Source organism: Balearica regulorum, chromosome 8 (assembly GCF_011004875.1).
Source record: "Balearica regulorum gibbericeps isolate bBalReg1 chromosome 8, bBalReg1.pri, whole genome shotgun sequence".
NCBI lineage: Eukaryota > Metazoa > Chordata > Aves > Gruiformes > Gruidae > Balearica > Balearica regulorum.
The window spans coordinates 18,433,447-18,453,221 of record NC_046191.1 but is presented as its reverse complement, the minus strand read 5'-3'; the positions used below and the strand labels follow the sequence as shown (position 1 = coordinate 18,453,221).

General features: G+C 37.9%; 1 protein-coding gene across 14 annotated transcripts in view; it reads left to right on the top strand.

Annotated features, from left to right (window-relative positions):
- Nucleotides 1–19,775, top strand: part of ZNF644 (zinc finger protein 644) — an 81,065-nt gene that overhangs the window by 39,141 nt on the left and 22,149 nt on the right. For 12 of the 14 annotated variants that reach the window (XM_075759887.1, XM_075759888.1, XM_075759899.1 and 9 more), the window contains one exon: nucleotides 11,575–11,630. The exons of the other annotated variants lie outside the window; for them this stretch is intronic. The gene's annotated coding sequence lies outside the window, so the exon portion shown is untranslated. The remainder of the gene's footprint in view (nucleotides 1–11,574; nucleotides 11,631–19,775) is intronic. 14 annotated transcript variants of the gene reach the window in all.

The window sequence follows — 19,775 nt, the reverse complement described above, 5'->3', positions numbered from 1 at the left end:
CTCAGGGTTACATGCTTTTTAAGGTGCAAGGGAGGTGTGGGAAACGTACAGGTTTCTTTGTCTCGGTCAAAAAACTGTCATTTGTGTTCTGAAATGAAGTCATTATGTGAATGGCTTGTGCTACAACTTCTGTGGGGGTGTACCAGAAGGATGCTTTCCTGTAGCCAGAACACAAGTAGTCACTGCTGTAATTCATCATGTGATGGAGACATCAGCACTTCTGTCATAAGTATTTCATGAGCAGCAATGTGTGACGCATGACCAAATTGGTGGCAATGAAGTGGCCAAACACGTGATATGTAATGGGGTTTCTGTTTAGTGGTGTGGCAGGTATGTTGTAACCCTTAAATATATTTGTTAGAACCTGTTTGCCCTGCCTCAGTTTATTGGTTGTGTATCATTATAGCTAGCTAGTGGAAACTAGGCCAGAAGGTATGTATTTGCAGGTGTGACGAGGCAGTGAAAACTCGTATACTTTACTATGTGTATGCAAATGAACAGAGGTCTCTACATGAAATGTTGCATGCTTACACCTGAAATCCCAGATATATTATTACTAAAAAAATACAAGTTGGAAGGACTGAGTTTGTCCAGTGGCTGTCATGTCTTTGGAAGAATTAATTCAAATAGTGAAAGAATCAAAGGTAGAAAGTTTTTGCCTGATTGATGGCTAAGCAAAAGAAAGTGAACACTGGAACGAAGTCCACAACCCTTGAAAGGGTTCAAGTTGGAAGAGGAAAGGATTAATGCAACCCTAACCTTGAAGTAAAGCCTGCCTAGGACTGCTGCACCATCTTGCAATCTGACATGGAGATTCCATAGAAGTTTATTAAACAGTGTAGAAAGTAGATCTCTAGGTACTGCATAACTTGGGTAGATCTTGAGAATATCTGCTTCATAGCAAAATGTTTTTCATAGAATAAATTTTGAGCAAAGGCTTAGTAACTTTACAAAATACTTGGAAATTATACTGTAGGAAATGGTCCAGTATGGTGATCAATTGTGTTAGTAATAAAACTTGTGGACACTGATTGAACACAGGAACCATGAATAGAAGCTTGCTAATGAGACACGGATGTTATGTCAGAGCTGATCTGTGGTTGTGGTGCTGGTGATGTGTGGCTGGTTTGGTGGCATGTTCAAAACAGTAACTAATGGTCTCAAACTATATTTCAAAGAGGCATGTGGAGGCATTTGCCTCAGTGTGCTTGCCAGGTATGGTAGTATAACCTGGGTTACAAGATGTGGATTGTTCCTATTAAAAAATGAATAATAAAAAAAACCCAACAACAACAAACCCCAAACAACACCTAATGCAGCTATCTAGCATAAAGATGTAAAAATAAAACACAAGTGGTTTAATTATGTTACATTGCTATAGCTTATCTAAAGTAGGAAATAGGTTTTTCCTATTTATGTAGGTGATGGACAATGTTGAAAGCTTAAAGTGCCACTAAACCAAGAGCAAACATTGAGTAGCTCAGTGAGGAATGGATTTTTACTTATTTTAAAAATGATTTTCAATAGCTGTTAAGGTGATAGTGTTGACAACATATTCTAACTTTATTCCTTCACCAAAACCAATCCTTTGTCATCAAAAAGCAGGCTTTTGCAAAAGGAGGGAAAGGCTTTACATTACTGGTTATGTGTATGTGACTCCCTAAAGTGATTTTTCAGATTGTAAGTAATAGTGTATATACAAATCCAATTAGAAAGCAGAGCATTTTGTAGCTTCACTTCAAATCTGATAAACAGTAGTTGAATCCTATTGTATAACATATATGTGTATTTTATTTGGACAAAAGTATTGTAGGAAGAATGTTGGTACTGGAATTTTTATTTTTAGGTGAATATTTTATATGGTTATTTTCTTCATACTGGAACATTCATTGTAGTGACAGCTTAGTCCTCTGCTAACTTGCAGAGAGCCCGCTTGCTTAGCAGTGGTGTTTGAAGACACTAATACTCTGGTGGAGGTTACCTTCATTAGGGATATCAGAAGACAATGTATCAGCCACACCAATCCAGAGTTCAACATAAACCTACCTTCATTTTAACCTTAAGCCCTTACATATGAGATATTTATTACTAGTTTATAAGCAGAAGTTTACAAATACTAAAAATGGAAATCTAAGTGTGCGTGAAATATCTAGGAAATTCTTGTCACATTTTACATGCATAGAAAATACACTTCCTCTGAGGCTATGAACAAGAGATTCCCTTTCCTGCTATGGTCTATGGGAAGTGTCAGAAACACGGTCTGGGCAGACAGCAGCAGGCATTAGAGCTCGTGATCCCAGCATAGCTGCCCGTTCAGCTGGAACAAATTTGTGAGGAACTGAATTTGGACTTGGGATCCTGTTTTGCAGGGGGTACTTCTCTGCTAATACCAGTTCACTATTTCCTCCCGTTGCTGTTCAGTATTTGACTTTCTTGTTAGTGCCCTCCCACCATTGCTTTGTTTCAAACTGTCATGATATAAGAAAGGGAGATTTATTTAAAGAAGTTAAAATAGTGTCACTTGTCCCTAATTTGGAGCTGTAGGATTTTAGGTTTAACCTTTTTTAAAAACTGCGTTGCAGTCTTAAAGCCAGGAAAGTGTTTCAGATGTCTTCATTTTTAAGACTGCAAAAATGTAGAGAGGTTGGAAATGAATGTGTATGCTAGTTTTGTTTGAAAACAGTTTTCTAAATACAGAAAATTCAGAGAGATGCCAGTCTACTAAGAAATTGCTTTTGGCTAAGCACCTGCTTTGATTTTGTAATCTGACCTGAGAAGGGGTTCTCTGTAGCTGCTGTCAGTGTAATGACCAAGGCTATAAGCCTGCTACCTGGTAATCTTGTCTTGGGCGGTGTTCTTAGAGCCAGCAGGTTAAAATTATGAATTGCATCACTGTTCTTCTAGTGTCCTGCAAACTGTTTAGTCTCCTAAATGTAGTTTGGTATTTTTTGTTGGGTTTTTTTTTTTTTTTTTTTTTATTTTTAAAAAGCGAACTGCCATACTGTTATATTTTCATTAGTGTAAACAGAAATTGTGTCGAGTCCAGCAATAGAGAATACTGTTAGGTAAGTACACAAGACTGAGGAAGGCAGTCTAGAGGGAGGTATCTGAACTATGTAGCCAGAGAGAAAACTGCTGAGCAGTTTGCCGCCTTTGGGTTTAAATGGAGATTGCAGTAAGGTCTGTTGGCTTTGGAACAGTGTTAAAGCTGAAAAGAAAATGGCTACCAGAAATCATTGTTGCTACAGTAACAACATGGCTTGACTATTAATGTGCTGCTTTAACTACTATTAGAAATGTTCGAGATAGTGCTTTTAGGTAAAAGTGTCTTTAATGGGAACAGAGATTTAAAACCATTTAGATATTAATGGATATCATCAGACTTCTTGTTTAAGAATAACAATATTTATTGGAAATACTAATTTCTAGTAAATATTTTTTAAACCTAATAGCTGCTTTTTCTACCCCCAAAAATTGCTAAATGGTTTTAAATTGTATTAATAAGCATAATGTCCTTATAAAACAACTTGCAGGGGAAAAAATAGTAGAGAATATTGATCTCTTTTGGTAATAATTTTTTTTAAAAACCCTGGTACTATTTCACAAAATATGTAGTATCTCGTAATACAATTCTGGCTTTCAGAAATTAAGCCCCTAATTACTATTTATGCAGCAAAGCTTTTGTTTAAGATATTTTTCTATTTTGAGTTTAAAATAATAAAAAAAAAAGAAAGGCTAACCTAAATCCTGTTTGAAGATGTAGAAACAAGGATCAGATTTTAGAGTGGAATCTCTGTGGGGATCTGCGTTGTATTTTATTTCATAAGGACGTAAGTGTATGTATTGTAAACTTTTTGCAGGTTTTTTATGAATAGGGAAGAGTGCAGTTACATTGAAGAATTTGAGAGATGTGTAATGCAGTACATCGGGAAGGGGATACGTGAAGTGCAGTGAGTGTATGAAGAGTAATTGATGCGTTTCTCTGTGTGTCAGGATTCCACAGGTGGCAGATTTGATGGCAGATACGGACTGACAATAAGCTGCCTCTGCTCTTCATCAAAGTCCTGTATGTGTGATGTCCTGTATACCTATAGCAGATTCCATTTTTCTGTAGTTCTTTTGCTTTTTGGGGGTTTTTGGTGAAGTTCTCTCAGACTTCCTGATGAAAAAGGCACTGGATTCATTCAGTAGAGATGGAGCTGATAAACTATTGTCTGTTCAGGGTACTTGTGAAAGTTTATTCAATGGTCATTGGTAAAAATTAAGGTGGCCTTTACTTAAAGTATGCACCTAAAATACACGGTTGCCTGTGAGTTGGAATGCAAGTATCTGTACTTAAAACATAGCATTTCTCAAGTAGCACACATGCTTTATTTACTTTGATTGTACATATGTATTATTTTTATTGTACAATCTTATGTCACACCTTCCTTCAGTATCTTGTATGAAGCAGTCTTCTGACCGATTTCAGTGGAATCCTGCTCATTTACAAGCATATGTGCCAAATACATAAAATGCAACTTCCAAGTTGTAGAAAAATGCATAGTAATGTAAAGACAGTCATTTGGATAATATAATTTTGCTGCTTGGTGATACACAAAAAAGGATGCACTAATTTGATGTACACAACCTTAACTTGACTTTTTTTTTATTCTTATGCTTAGCTTTGCCTCCATTTTTTTATTAAAATTCTGTGGGTTTTGTAGAAAGGAAAGGATGAGACTACAAATGTCTAACACCACTGTACAGTTCGGTATTTTTAAAACAAATCTTGAAATGTAGCAGGCTATTTTCTTAAAATGAGCACGTGGGAGGTGCTGCCTCCAATGTTTCTAAAACTTTTTTTTTTAAAGACACAAAATGCATTTTTCTGAATTAAGAGTGTTGGTTCTTTAGAAAATCACTTCAGTGAAAAAGCTTTCTGTTTTGGATTTCTGGTTACTTATTTTCAGCTGAGAAACTGGGTGTGCAAACTTGGACTAGATATTTGTAAGGAACTGTAATCAATTTCTATGAGGTAGGCAAGATCTCATGTAACTGTCTCTTTTCTGGAGTGCATTTGTGCAGTATGTACAGAGGGTATGTCACTGTATTTTGGGATGCTGTATGTAAAGCTTATGTGCTGATGTGGTGAAGGAATATATAGTAATTCAGACTGGAGGAGAGAGTGATTCCATAGCTGAAGGGCAGAGGCAGTTCCTGCACAGGTAATGTATTGATGAGATTTTGCTGACAGCATAATGAAAGGAGAAGTGTTCAGTGTCAAAGATGATGCCAAGGTTATGTACAGTGCCATTAGTAGTTTGGAGCAGAATGGAGAGATTATGTCATTCTGTGCTTTAAGTTTTTCCTATTTGAGAGAAGCTGTTATATTTAAGGTATATAAATGCAGCAGCTGAAGAGGTGGTTCATGTGGTAAAGATAAATAGGCTGACGGGTGACTGAAAATGTGCAGGTGTTTATTATGCAATGGCATGTTGATTTGTAGCTTAAACTGAAATGATACAGAAGTAGAGAAATAATACAGAAGGAAGGTGAATTATTTCTCTGCAGCTTATTGCGTATGGTGATTCTCATTGTGAAGAATGCCATTTAATTTAGTGGGATATTGATGGACTGTAAACTTACTTATTAGGTATCAATGATATGTGGAATGTTATACCTAATCTTAGCTGAGGGAAAACTGCATTGATAAATAACCTTCAGAGACAGCATATTAATATTTTCACTTAAGGCCTTGAAGTTCTAAATGGTTTCAGAACTACATCTTTAAACTGATGCTTCAGTTTAGTGCTTTTAGAATGCTTTCATTTATAGGTTGATTGTTACATATTTGCTTACTGGCTAAGGTATGGTCAAAGTAAACAGCTCTTACATTATGTTTGTTTCCCCTTGCTTCTCTGTAGACATCTTTACATCTTTATTATGTGTCTATTGTGCACATCTTTAAATGTTTACTTCTTTATCTGTTTAGTGATGGAGAGGAAAAGTAACCTTTTTGACCAGTATATGTTTTGTTAGTCCAAATCCCAGTCTACCTAGAATATTTTTCCCTCTGATGACTTTTCAATTTTTTTCATTTATGTAATACACATTTTTGAAATAATAATAAACTCTGTTGTTTGTCTTAATGATAAAAACACAAGTTCTTTTTTTCCATTCAAGCTACTCTCTCTGACTAGGTTTTTTCCCTACTGTGATACTCCTATTAATGTTACATTCATCTACTTGTAATCTTGTTTGGATTGAAACAGCTTCACAGTCTGAGTTATGATCAGTTGTGTTCATTTCCTATGCTGTCACACTTCTCCTTGAAGTGCTTCACTGTCCCATACGGGGTGTTGTCAAAAAGCAAAACTTTCTCAGAGTAGAAAAATGAGAGATTTCAACACTTCCATGTGAAATCCCTACCACAGCTTTGGGAACTGTGCATGTGGCTTTTACTGTGATGAATAGACAAAGGAAGAACTGTAACTTTTTTGAACAATTTTCCAGATAACTCTCAAAATCTAGTCAGAGATTCAAAATGCAGGAGGCAGTCTTCTCTCTTGCAGTCCCTTGCTTGCTCACTCTTGTTCAGTCATTGCAGCTTCTTTGAAGTTAGGAACATTTCCAGTAAAAGAACTTAAATTTTGTCTCTTCATGTTAGGAAGTGTTAAGTTTTTGCTTAATTTGACTTCTGGTTAATTCAGGCTTCAGTAGGGTACCTGCAGTTCACTATCTCTTTGCATTAACTATTATAAGAAGAGTGATTGTTATTTTTCCTTTGCAAATTTAATTTTGGTAAATTTGATTGTGGCATTTATAATTCACTTGTTTAAACTAAGCTTGGAATAGCATAGATTGAGAGGAGTTTTACAAATTAAAGGGAATTAATTCTGTGATTTTAGAAAACCTCATGTTTAAATTCAAGTGATTATTTAAATTAATCTACACTGAATGTTGGTTCTAGGTATTTGTGGGTACTGAATGTAGAATAAGTTATTTTTATACTTTTTAATAGAAATCAAAGAGCATCAAAGGTCTTTGTGTAAACAGAAAGCAGGAAACTACATTTTGTATAGACAAGGTCATTGTGGACTATTTGTTGGGAAAATGGCAGTATAGGCTTATATTTAAAGAGCTTTTCAGCTGTATTAACTGATTTAGGAGGCTATTGTCAGCTAAGTTTTTACTTTTCAGTCCTCTTCTGAAATTTTATCATTGGTAGTTGTGTTTACAATTTTAGCTGGAGCTTCTTCTGGGCTTCTTGTTAATAGCTTTTTCTTAGAGTAATCTCTGTTTTCTACTGGCTGTTTTTTCCTGCATTGATTCTTAGGATTATTAGATTTCTTTAAGATTATGGACATTTTCCAGAGCTGCATCAGATATTGGAAGGAAATTTCCACACACACCCCTCCAGCTTTTGAATTTAGTGTATTTTAATGCTGGCACAGCAGTATCTTAATAAATGTAAATGCCCTCTCAACCAACTAACGACATTTTGTAAGTCCCAGAAAGTATTTGAAGTCAAGGCTACAGTTGCAAACCTTTTGCTGTGGTTTTATGTTAAGCTGGTGAAATGGACTGTTTAGCCACAGCTTCTACCAACAAAAGTAGTTCGTATAGCATAGTTTATTCTAGTCTGTTTTTTTCCCCTCCCCTCCCCTCACAAGCATAATCAGCTATGGGGGCAAAAGCTAGTTTTGTATTACATTATAACTGTATTTGAAAAAAAAACCAAGCAACAAGAAAAAAACCAAACAACCCACCAAAAGAACTTCTCTATTAATTACATTCCTGACTGCAGCCATTCCAGGAGAACGTGGGTGGTTAAAGATGGTTAAGTGTCTTTTCCCAGATGGAAGTAGAAATGTCAGTTATCACAGATCTGTTAGGAAATAAGGGCTAAAAGGTAGATAAATACATCAAAACTCGTCAGGATTACTGCAATTTTTATTTACTCATTGTACACCATTGCATTCTAGTGTTTCTCAAACTTTTGCCCCGGAGAGGGGCATGCTATAAGAGATGTTTCATTACGGCAAACGGGGTCCTAATAACATAAATAAAAAGTGAATAAAAGTAAATTTAGTCTTGACATAAGATCTAGCTCTAACGACAAAAGTAGTAGTTAGGCAAGTTTTGTGTAGTACCTTACATTTGAGTTCAGAATAATTGTCTTTATAAACCTTGTATTGTGAATGGTTATGAGCTTGATGTAAAAGTCATAGATAAAATCTTTTGTGCTATCTAGATACTACTAGAAAGTAGTTATCTTAGTTGTTCTTTATGAACCTGAATTTTGAAGTAGCGACTATAACTGTTGTTTACTTGGGAAAGCAATATTATGGAAGCTTTTGTAGCTGTTTTTTAGCTAGCCAGAAAGATTAAAAAATTTAACTAGTCTAGGGTGATTATCTGTAACAATTATTTCACAGCCTGTATATACAGCCTTTTAAATTATTGCTCGAACAAATGCTTTTTGAGAATCTCTTTGCATCTCTGTAGCTCAAATACAGTTGAGGGGTTGTACTTTTGTCTCTGAGCAATACCCACAGGTGTGACTTTGTCATTGCATAGACTGTGCCTACTTTGGCCTTTTTCATGTGTTACATGAAAAGTAGTATCATTGGTATGCTGCTTTTTTGTTACTGGGCAAGGTGATCATTGCTAGCACGGAACCGGCCTTGGTTGACATTTACTGATTAGTGAGAAATGCTTGTGCTTTGAAACACTTTCAGTCCATTTGTGTTTCTTCGGTATCTCTGGGGGTACATATGAGATGTCGCCCATCTCCACCATTGCCATTTTCTTCCACTTCCTGTTCTCTGCCCTTATCGGAACAGGCAGCTGCTTATCAGTGATCAGAAGCCAAACCATTTTACAGCAGTCCTTGTACCTGCCGTGGGCCCCTTTTCAGTCTTTGGATGGCGAGGCCTTAAGGTGAATGCTCTGTAACTACATTTCTTACCTGCTTCTGAGTCCCTTTTGATGCTGTCTTTATTACCTGGTGAGGGAGAGTGGTTTTCATTCTCACTTCCTTTCCTGATAATGAGAATTAAGACAGGAAAATCGGAGCCAAAGTACTTTGTGATTTTGAAATCTTTGCTTTTCCCTAAGGAGTCTTGGAGAACTACCTTTCTTGGATCTGCTGGTAAAGAATTTCAGGTACTCAGTCATTCCGAGTGTCAACACCCTTGAAATGAGGTGTTAGGGTTTGATTGTTTGTGCTGGAGTGAGAGGAATCTTCCTTGACAGCAGAAAGACCTTTGAGAGGTGAGTGTTGGTTAAGTACTGTAGGTTGGGTTGCTTTAAACAGTGAGAGTCTCAGTGCTACCAATAGTTTGGGCTAAAATCTGGTGTCCTGATGTGGATTGCATTGCCTTCATCAAGATGTTTGCATGCCACTGCATGTACTGTCTCCTATTGAGTGGAGCATTGAACACCAGTGGGTTTGAAATCGCAAAAAGAGGGGTTAATTTTGCAGGGCCCATTGAAGTTTGTAACGCAGGGCTGCAGTGGCCAGCCCTTTGGTCCTTCAGCAGTTTACTTGCTGATCATCTCTTTGTGAAACTTCTGTCACCTTTCCTTCAGCTGGGCAATATCCAGATTATGATGGCCCATCTTCTCTATTCCCTTCTCTTTCCCTCTGTGCTAGATGGAGATACAGAGTAACCCCAGATTTATCCCCAAAGCAGTCAGTGAGCTCCCTGTGAACCAAAGAATACTTACATTCAAGAGTACTTGCATTTAAGTTCTCTCCAAAGAGCACATTCAACGAGTACAAGAGCATGTGCCCTCCAGATAGGCAGTGTAGGCATTTTATGTCAACAGAGTAAATTGATTGGTCCAAAGTAGTGCGTTTCCATGAAAAAGCTGTTAAGTGAGTAATGGGTTGTATGACAGCCTGCCGTGTTACCACAGCGATCTGCAGTTCTCTGGGCTGAATCCTTTGATGCAGAGATTCTGTCTGCACTTGAATCACAAACCATGAAATCTGTGTTGAGAACAGTTATTGCTAATGCTTAGCTAATTGCAATGTTCGGAAGATGTGAGAATTGCTACAGTGCTGTTGTGAGATCATTTTGCACAGGGACAGTCTCATTGATGTAGTTCTTACTTGCAGTGAGAGAAGTGTTAGACTGGGATTAACTGCCCAGGCAAAGTGCACGGGTTTACTGAGATGTCTGGTTTAGTGCTGATCTTAGGATTTAATAATGTAAAGCCTGCATAGACCACCTTCCCCTTTTTGAAAGGTGTTTTGGCTTTTCATACATCCAGAGTGTATTTTGTGGGCATTTACATTTTTTACCTTTATATTTACCTTCTGTAACATACAGTAGGGCTCCACTGCTGTTTGAAGAGAATGCTGTTGCTTCTCTAGGTGCATGAGTATTACTGTAAAACCTGACTAAAGAATTTTCATTTTTTCTGTAATACAACTTATTTGAGAAATGATCGTATCTTTGGAATAACATTAAGACATAAAGGCTACAGTTTAATGTGATAATTAGGAAATTATCCTGGGGGTAGGGAAAGGAGCTTGGACACTTGTTTTCTGTTGCTTTATATTGCCCAGCAAGACTTTTTTGAAAGGTCTGTCTTTCCTTAATTCCATGTCTTTGTAATTTAGGCAGGTGGCTTTGAGTCAGTTACAGGCTGACTGGGGAACTCAGAATCAAAAAGCTGTGTGTGTACAAATTCAGGGAAGGAATCTTAGGCAGTATGTGAGGATAGGTGTCTCTTTCACAATTAATTTTGGTGGTGGATAGATAGATTAGTTTAGGCTAGATATGAATAACCATCTCTGTAAAGTTGTATGCTAGTTGTTGTGTCTTCATTTGAAGTAGACCCAGTTCTGTAGACAGAGATGCTGTACCTAAATCCATTCTTGGTTTTGTGCAGCTTCAGTGACTTTCAGAGTCTCTTCCAAATGTTATGTAGTCTGATATCACCAACAAGGAAGTGAAAAATTTCCTTGTATAGTTAGTTCTGTTAAAGATCCATGAGCAAAACTGAAATTAGAGCATCTGATCTGACATGATTTTAAAATGAGCCAGCTAGCCTTAAAATAATAAACACAGCTTTGTCCTAGGAAAGGTGAGGAATTAGTGAGGCCCAGGTTTAAAACCCTCCAACACTTGATCTGAGATATGTTGATCGTTTTTGCTAAAAAGATTTTTAAAAAGCTTTCATTTGTAACCATTTCCTTTCTGTGCTTTGTTCCCCATTCAGGGAATTTAAGATAGCTGACTTTGAAGGCACTAGCAGAAAATGCAGCAGAGCTTTTCTTGCCATACAACTTCTTTCCCCTGTTGTGCCCACTTAGTTTAGTAGCATGTGTGCATATTTGATACGATTTCTTGGCGGAGTTTAAATTAAAGTACCAACATCTATGCTATTTGAAAATTACGTATGGATTTGAGAGAAGACCACTGGAATTTTGATCTTTCGACCCTGAGACAAAACTGATAGAATACTTTGGTAGCTGTGGATTTCTTATTTCTGTGCTTTGCCTGTCTTGTCTGAGAGTCTAGAACACATGCAGAAAGCAATGACAGCTGTACAGTAAGTTCTTGTTTTATTTTGCAGGTTTGTTTTAATGTGGAAGTGGATCTCACAGCTTAATGCAAATCAAGCAAACAGAGGTGAGTGGACGTTTTGTATAGGTGGGGGTTTTTTCTTCAAATTCCTTGGGTCCGTTAGCATATACTGCTAACTCAGAAAAAGTGATCGGTGAAAACTTGTATCTTGATTGCTGTAATTTATGGACATAGTGTTACTTCCGTGACACCAAAGTAGGAACAAAACACACACATACACCCCCCCTAATATTTAAGATTATGATAATAATTGTGCTTTTCTTCCATAAACTATTCTAGTGAAAAAGCCGTCGAGGCATTCTGCTGGCTGTTGAGAGCCAAAATTAGGAGTACTTCAAATGAATTTCATCCTCTGCATATTATCCACCTGGTTTCAAAGTACTAAAAGTGTACTTTGCATTGTCAAAGCAGCGTGTTAAACTTGCACTTATTCTATTAATAAATAACTCTGTGGGGAAATTTGACCAGCTACCAGAATAGCATTTCAAATTTTTAATGATGAAAATCTGTTGGGGGTTTTCTTCACTTTCCTGTCCCCAGGAACCCTTTTGGGAGCTATTAGAAAGACAAAACATACGAAGATTTACTGCTGGTACTCGTGAGCTGTAGAACTTAAGTGTCCATTTGCAATTGCAAAGTGTCTGTCTAGGAAAATTTTCTGTAACTTTGGCATTTCTCCTCCTCCTTCCTGCACCATTATTTTGAGAAAAAGAAAATAGCTAAGCCCAGATTTTGTTTCTCTTCATGTGACTTGATACTGTACTTCAGTGTTGTGGTTTAACCCAGCAGGCAGCTAAAACAACCACACAGCTGTTTGCTCACTCCCCCCCTCCCCACTGGGATGGGGGAGAGAATCGGGAGGAAAGGTAAAACTCATGCGTTGAGATAAAAACAGTTTAATACGACAGAAAAGGAAGGGAAAATAATAAAAGAATATACAAATCAAGTGATGCACAATGCAGTTGCTCACCACCTGCTGACCAATGTCCAGCCAGTCCCCCAGCAGCGGGCACCATCCCTCTGCCAACTTCCCCCAGTTTTATTGTTCAGCATAATGTCACATGGTATGGAATATCCCTTTGGCCAGTTTGGGTCGGCTGTCCTGGCTGTGTCCCCTCCCAGCTTCTTGTGCACCCCCAGCCTCTTCACTGGCCGGGCAGCATGAGAAGCTGAAAAGTCCTTGACTTAGCATAAGCACTGCTTGGCAACAACTAAAACATCGGTGTGTTATCGGCATTGTTCTCATTCCAAATCCAAAGCACAGCACTATGCCAGCTACTAGGAAGAAAATTAACTCTATCTCATCTGAAACCAGGACATTCAGGAATACTTTGAACTATAAAATTAATCTCTTCTCCATGAAATTATATGAAACATTTAACAAAGACCAATTTGCTTTAATCTGTTTTAGCTTGAGTCTTTCAAGTATCTTTAGGTAAGGCCCCACAGTTTGGTACATTCTCTGCTGCGGAGACAGGGCATGATGGACTCATACACAGGCTTCCATAGCAAACAAAAGCTGGATTCTCAAGTTTCCTGCTTGACTAATATGCCATCTCAGAATACAGCTGCTTGTGGTGACTTGATATTTTGAAGAGGTGAGAGGGAGATCCTATTTGCTCAAATGAGCTTGTTCTTCATTTCTAATCTACGCTTAATATGTAGGCTTAATATAGCTTTAAAAATGTAGTATGTGCTTTTTAAGAGACACGCCCTGCTTTGTTTGTATCTTCTGCTCTGCTAAGACTTTTTTAGAGCTACTGCTGTCAACTTTAAAATACTGATTATAACAGTCTTTGTGGGGAATTTAAAATAACTCTTCTGTTCAGTGTTGTTCCTTTGTATAATGTATAACTGATTTAGGACTTCAATTACGACTTCTCTTTTGAACTGTGAACAATTAAAAGTAAGCTATACTGCTGTAGTGTGCATATGCTTATATGTAGCAGTTTACTGCCTTAACCTGACTTTGCAGGTTTCTAGAATGTGCTGCTTTGAGAAAAGGAATAAATATAACTCTGCAAAAGGAAATACTTTTCTTTATCTGAGGATGAGTGTAAAACATGAATCGTGGCTAAGGAGGGGACTTGAATTCACAGTAAGATTTAGATTGTTCCCTGTGTCTTCTAATGCTTTTAGTACTTAGTGATTACAGTTTGTTCTGTCTCAATTTCTGTATTACCTCATCACTGGTTTAAATACAGAAAATAGTTGAGAAGTCTAATATATAAATAACTGTGTTCTGTAAACATGAAGTCTTCTGAATGGAACTCCAAAGACCTTTCATCTTAATAGCGGTTAGCTGTATATAATAGAAAAAAGCCGGTCTCTGAGGACAAAGCCGGTACTGCTGCATACATAACAAGAGGACAGAAAAAATATCTAAAAGAATGGAAACAGTGTAATGATGTTTGTTCAGTATTGTTATTGCTTGGAGAGGAATTCTTGAGATTCTGACAGTTCTTTAAAAGTGATAACTGAATAGTCAGTAAATCAATGAAAATATTACACATCATCAGGGAACAAAACAACAACCAGATCCGGTTATACAAATCTGTGGTGTACCATAAATGCATTGCATTGCAATGTGTATTGCTTCTTGAGTACTAGTCTAGGCCTGTGACTGAAAAATGACATAGCAGAGCTGAAGAAGGTTCAGAGAAAAGGGCAGCAAGGATGACTGAAAGAGTTCATTTTAAAGAACCACCTGCATTTCCCGAATGCTTCTGCCTTCTGTCTCCACTCATGAGTGTAGTGGCTGCAGCATCTTGTAGACTTCTAAACAATGAACTTCTACAACTCTGCGGACTTGTCCTTTTCTGTAAGCTTATGTCATTTAAAGCAGTGGCTGAAAATGTGATTTAATGATTTGCTCAAACATTTTTCCTGTATTCTTGACCAGAATGCATTTCCTACTGACTCTGATAGTGTACTTTTCATGTAGGTTTTTTTCAAGTAAAGAGGTTTTGTTCTTCTAATGTCAAATAATTTGTTTTCCAAATGCAAATATAAAAGGATATCTTGACTTTTGGAAATTAAAAAAAAAAAATCTATTGGCAGTTAAAAACGCACAGGTGTAAGATACTGTTTACAAACGGTGAACGTACTTTATCTCAATAACCGTAGTCTTTATTTTTAGATTTTCTGACTTCCAGATTGCGTCTTCTGAGCTCCACGGGAGGACCTATCTTGTTTTAAATATAGGGGAAAGTTAGGAAAAAAATAATCTTAGACTCATTGTGTCAACAGTATAATGGGTCACACTTCTGTGTAACAAGAGAGGTTACAGAAGGTAGATGCTTGGGCTGAATTTCCCTGTAACAGTGTGTAGAGTGAGGTCAGATTTTTAAACATTTGACATATTTGGCAAAACCAGACTTCCTTCCAGAAACTGTCTTGAATATATTTAGTATTACTTTACCTAAAAGTAGAAGATGTAATAAATTAATAACAGCACGACAGATGTTGAAGAAGGATAGGTTATATACTGAATTCTGCACTGGATAAATTTGCATATGTGGGATTTGTGTTTCTTTGGCTCAGGCAGGAATCTCATACAGTTTTCATCTTGTTCATATTATCCTGGTAACATGAAATTGAGTTTTCTGCCATTAAATTGCTTATGGTGATGACACTTTTAAAAACAAACAAACAAAACCCAGTTATTAGGGGAGTGACCTTATCTTTTCTTGTCACTTGGAATTACAAGTTTTGTCTGTTCATCTGGTCATGTACAGAGTTATATATCTTTGGGTCTTTTAAAAGTTCTTATTTCATATGTTCATTGGTAAGGACAAGAACTTTATCTGCATTCACAGAATTTTAGTCTTAATCTAAAAAGGTATGAGATGGGGTTTTTTGCATTACCTGGCACTGTTACTTGCAATCTTTCTAGCTTTTTAACCCTTGATCACTGAAAGAATATAGAGGATAATGACAGCCACTTTGCTGGTAAGGATGAGTGAGTATCACTAATGTAATGTGTTACACTAAGGTTCTAAATTAAATGAGTAAAAGCAGAGTGTTCATTTCAGGTAGTCCTTTTATAATTGGGGAAGATAGCATGCTTTAGGAGTTAAGAAATCTCTCTACTTTAGCAGGAGAGACAATCTTAAAATCTGTGATACTATTGAACTGTCTACAGCAAATAGTTACCAGCCAAAAAAAAAAAAAGCGAATAGCATGGGAAGTTGCTAGATGTGTTTCAGGTCATGCTGGATAAAAAGAACTACAACTTGTATTTAATAAAATAGAAAATAAGGTCAGAATTTTTCCAAAGCTGAAAGGTGTGTCATGTTCAAAGATCTCTGTCAACAAAATTGGGTTAAAGTATTCTTAGTGGTGTCTTTAAGAAAGTTGTATGGTAAATCCATTATGCGGCATCATGTTGTTGCCATCCAGGTTTTCATCTGTGATCTGTAGGACGGACGCTTCGGGACTAGTTCATGCAGGTATCTAACAATATAGTTCAATGAACCTGAGAAATATTCCTGTAAAAATAGTCAGATATACCTGACTTCTAAAAATCCTTCCCTTTTGGTTGTGATCTTTGCAAACTAACAAAAGTACATTGAATAGCTTAGCCAAATAATAAGCTGGATGTGTATACCTTAAGAAGTCTTTTGCTTCCATGGCACATGGAGTATGGGGAGGTGATTGGCGACAGCCAACACTGCTTCACTAAGGGCAAATCGTGCCTGACAAACTTGGTGGCCTTCTGTGATGGGGTTACAGCATCAGTGGATAAGGGAAGGGCAGCTGACATCATCTACCTGGACTTGTGCAAGACATTTGACAAGGATGTTGTCCTGCACAACATCCTTGTCTCTAAATTGGATAGACATGGATTCGATGGATGGACCACTCGGTGGATAAGGAATTGGGTGCATGGTCGCACTCAAAGAGCTGTGATCAACAGCTCAGTGTCCAAGTGGATAACGGTGACGACTGGTGTCCCTGAGGGGTTGGTATTGGCACCAGCACTGTTCAGCATCTTTGTTGGCAACAGGGACAGCGGGATTGAGTGCACCCTCAGCAAGTTTGCCGACGACACCAAGCTGTGTGGTGTGGTTGACACGCTGGAGGGAAGGGATGCCATCCAGAGGGACCTTGACAGGCTGGAGAGGTGGGCCCATGCGAACCGCATGAAGTTCAACAAGGCCAAGTGCAAGGTCCTGCACGTGGGTCGGGGCAATCCCAAGCACAACTATAGGCTGGGCGAGGAATGGATTGAAAGCAGCCCTGAGGAGAAGGACTTGGGGGTATTGATTGATGAGAAGCTCAACATGAGCCGGCAGTGTGTGCTCGCAGCCCAGAAAGCCAACCGTGTCCTGGGCTGCATCAAGAGAGGTGTGACCAGCAGGTCGAGGGAGGTGATCCTGCCCTTCTACTCCGCTCTGGTGAGACCCCACCTGGAGTACTGCATCCAGCTCTGGGGGCCCCAGTACAGGAGAGACATGGAGCTGTTGGAGCGAGTCCAGAGGAGGGCCACGAAGCTGATCAGAGGGCTGGAGCCCCTCTCCTGTGAGGACAGGCTGAGAGAGCTGGGGTTGTTCAGCTTGGAGAAAAGAAGGCTCCGGGGAGATCTAATTGTGGTTTTCCAGTACCTGAAGGAGGCCTACAGGAAGGATGGTGAGGAACTGTTCATCAGGGAGTGTAGTGACAGGACAAGGGGTAATGGGTTTAAGCTGAAGAGGGTCGATTTAGATTAGGTGTTGGAAAGAAATTATTTACTGTGAGGGTGGTGAGGCACTGGAACAGGTTGCCCAGAGAGGTTGTGGATGCCCCCTCCCTGGAAGTGTTCAAGGCCAGGTTGGGTGAGGCTTTGGGCAACCTGGTCTAGTGGAGGGTGTCCACTGCCTGCAGCAGGGGGGTTGGAACTAGGTGATCTTTGAGGTCCCTTCCAACCCAAACCATTCTATGATTCAGTTACTGAATTCGCCTTTCTCTGAAATTTGGGATTATACTGAAAATAAGACTTCTATGGCCATGTAGTTGTAATCATTGGGGATTTGTCTAGAGTTATGGAAAACAGCTGATTATCAGGGTCAGTTCATTGATATTTATTGGATTTGTATTGGAAGAAAGGATTCTTTACCCAGCTGCTCACAGAAGGTGTCTGAACAAAAAGACCAAATTGTAGGAAAAACCTTCGTTTTAAATTGAAAATCAGTTTTAGATTTGGATATGAAAGTTCTGTAGGTTCTGCTTTGATTAATTTTAAATGTCTTTTGTGTTAGCTCATATTTGGCGGCTGGGGAAACGTTTTCAGTTCTGTGTGCTCTGCACATGGGGAATAATTAGATTTGCATACAGAATTTCACCACCACTTGGTGGCAGTACTTTGCTTCGAAAGGACTTGTTTCCGAGCAGATAAAGTGACTGATTCTGTAAAACTGTAGGTTAAGGGGGAGTAGATTTGTTTTAAAATTTCTAAAAGTTAGTGATATGGTTTAGAAATGAAAGTACTTTTTATTTAACCTACTGGAAGGATTTGCACTTGTATGTCTCTATGGAAAATCTAGCTATCATGTCTAATATGTAATTTAGAGTATTTCTTGTGTTAATATAGTATTCTCAGAAGATGTATTTAATGTTCCCCAGTTGAATTATTTTAGCATTTACTTCTAGCATTTTACTTCAAATGAGTAGTATACTTCGAGTAATTTTAGAAGATAAAATTTGCTTCATTATAGTGTTCTTCATAATGTTGTCTTTTGCAGTTAAATAGATAACGGCCTTCTTTTTTGCCTTCTGAAATGTTCTCTGCATTTTCACTTTTTTATTTATTGATACAAATTTTAGGAAAAGATTCCCCAGTAGAGTTTACTGTCAACAAAGCTAGTAAAAGTTTATGCCCTTGCTCATAGTTGTTGCTGGGTGCCAGCCTTTTAAACTGGGTAACGAAATTGTTGATTAAGTGTGAAAGAAGGAATGTGGGGGAGTGGAGGAAGGCAGGAGTTATTTAAATTGGCTTTGCTGCAAAGAAAAGCATCATTGCAATGTATAGCACAGTAGTTTGACAGTGTATGTCTGAGACTATTTTGTCCTCTCTGCAAGCCAAAATCTTCTGCAGTCACAGTAGATCTTTCATTTTAGTATTATCCCCCATGTAAGGACAACAGTGGTGAGACTAGAGCCTGGAAGAATGCAGGTACTTTCCAAAACATCTGCTCTTTGTGAAATGTCTTAGTCGCTGTGACTGGAGTTACAACAGCATTGCTGGAGGGAGGGGGTTCTATGAGGAGGAAATGTTTTCATTGTCTTGCCTGAAAAGCCGACACTGAGAGTCAGCAACCTTAGGCCCCTCTAAGGTGTGACATATCAAAAAGACATCGACTAAATTGTGGCATAGAAGAGGGATTCATGCTGTGGAAAGTCTAAATTGTAGAAACACTAGTAGAAAATGAGGTGGGACTTGGGAAATGCATGTTTATAAACTTGAGTGTGATAATATTTTTAGCGAGAGAACTCTGGAAAACAGTAACGCTGGAAGGGAGAGGGGCATCAAATTATAGTTTTGCTGTGAATATGTTCTACATAACTTAGGATAGAGAGAAGGCATTTTTGGTGTATACCTGATTATTTTTGTGTAGTTTTCTTAAGTTGCCAGAATGATAAATCTGAAGTTAGCGGTTGGAAACTTTTTAAAATTAAAATACTCTCATGTCTATATTGCTGATATTTTGAAATGAAAGAAGAAAGTGGATAGTCTGAGCATGTGGATCACAACCCTTAATTTTTTGGCAGCCTGATAAGAATATTGTCTCTCAAGAAGTATGGGAGTAGAGCTTTTCTTTATAGACTGTAATGAGGAAAAACTTAGTTGTTTTGTAATGTTGATGGTTAATAAAATAAACTATTCATTGCATTGTGTCTAGATAAAAGCAACTTTTGGTACCATAGCAGAGGCTTAGGAATAAATAGATTTGACTGAAAAACACAGGTACTGGTGATGAAAGAGATGAACAGTATTTTGTCAAACATTTTGTTTCTTTAGAGAGAAAAAAAGGTGTGAGCATGTGAGATTGACATAAAGGAAAATAATTTATCTATGCATGTAAAAGTACGTAAAGGAACAGTTTTGGAGAGAAATAGTGTGTATTATCACAGAGTATTAAGTCTGTATTTTTCAAACTTCTATGTCTCTTAGTGGAATGCTGCTAGTCATTACCATGTATGTCTACATTT